The sequence below is a fragment of the Tupaia chinensis genome, unplaced genomic scaffold (genome assembly GCF_000334495.1).
Source record: "Tupaia chinensis unplaced genomic scaffold, TupChi_1.0 Scaffold000207_1, whole genome shotgun sequence".
Lineage (NCBI taxonomy): Eukaryota > Metazoa > Chordata > Mammalia > Scandentia > Tupaiidae > Tupaia > Tupaia belangeri.
Window position 1 is genome coordinate 2,157,724 of NW_006159682.1, and position 1,460 is coordinate 2,159,183.

Consider the following 1,460-nt stretch of genomic DNA (forward strand, 5'->3'; position numbering starts at 1 on the left):
CCGCAGGCAAAAATTAAGAACTCCTCTACTATTCTTAAGGAAGCCAGATACCCGAGGATAACTCACGCTGCAGATCCCTACAACACCATTCCCGGTAATCACAAGATGGCTACATCCCTAGCCCTCACTCTGTCTGTTTCCTCATCATACCAAACTTGTTTAAAAGAGAAGACATTAATTTAAAATAAGCCATGTTTTAGAATTCCATTTCTGTTTTATTATTTTGCAGATCCAAATCAGTCCCATGATTAGGAAAAGAATCTCCTGTCCCAAAGGGGTCTTCATGAGGATAATACTGGATGATAAAGTAAATATCCATAAACTATGGGCCCATTTTCTTTGGTTTTAAGCCCAGAAGTAGATAACTGATTGGCCCTTTTCCTTGGTACTAAAGTTCTGCCTTTGGAAAAACAGATGGGAACAATGGGGATCTCTCCCTTTAGCTGTAGAACAGCAGAGGCCAAGGAGTGACTTGAGAGACCGGAATGAAGGGCTGGCCTTGGATCTACGGAGTCTCTGAGACAAAGCATTTACTCTAAAGCAGCCCCAGTCCCTTTCAAAATACAATATACAACCTCCCCTATCTGAAAAGCAAACAACAAAGAAACACTGGTTGAGATCCAATTATCTTGGGGGAGCACCACTTCTCAGGACATAGGATGCAGGGGTTGGAGAGCTCATAGCAAGAAGAGCTGTGAAAATTTATCTCTTAAAGAGAATGTACACTCCTAGCTTAAAAACATTAATTCCATTGCAGAGAGTCACTGAACAATTTTCCAAGGATTCCCGAGATCTCTTAAGCCATAAAAATCATCCTTATTATATTAGCATGCTAAAGGGTTCCTCTGCGCACTATTCCAGGAGAGAGCAGGGAGATCATGAAAAAAATGCTGAATGATTCCAAGGAACTAAACAAAGAAACACCTTTAAAACTCATCTAGTTATACCTCCTTTTGAAATCTATTTTTTCAAAGCCAAATTTGAAAATGTTCACACCAATTTTAGAGAAGATGCTAAGGACCATGTTATAACTCAAACAATTTTTTAAAAATTATTAATTTATCTAACTTTATTTATTTATTTGTTTATCTTTAATTTGACCAGAGAGGGACAGAACAAGAGAGAGAGGGAAAGTGAGAAAGGAAGCCGCCAGGTCAGGGACTCGAACCACATTTGCCCATGTGGGAGTCTAGCATCCTTAACCACCACACCACCTGCCAGCCTCGTTATCTCAAACAGTTTTAATGTTCCTTTATACAATTAGAAAGCACCTTCTATGGCGCTGGGTCCCGCACACATTCGTGCGCTTGGGGCCTGCATGTGGCCACCGGGCCTGTGCCTGCACTTGGCCGCCGTGCCTGCACTTGGCCGCCAGGCCTGCGAGTGGTCGCCGGGCCAGCGCGTGGCCCTGAGCATGGCCGCTGGGCCTGCGCCTGCACGTGGCCGCCGGGCACCGGGGG

At 44.0% G+C, this 1,460-nt stretch overlaps 1 protein-coding gene across 1 annotated transcript in view; it reads right to left on the reverse strand.

The window, feature by feature from the left end:
• ELAVL4 (ELAV like RNA binding protein 4) overlaps window positions 1–1,460 on the reverse strand; it is a 204,161-nt gene that overhangs the window by 129,555 nt on the left and 73,146 nt on the right. The gene's annotated exons all lie outside the window — the stretch shown is intronic.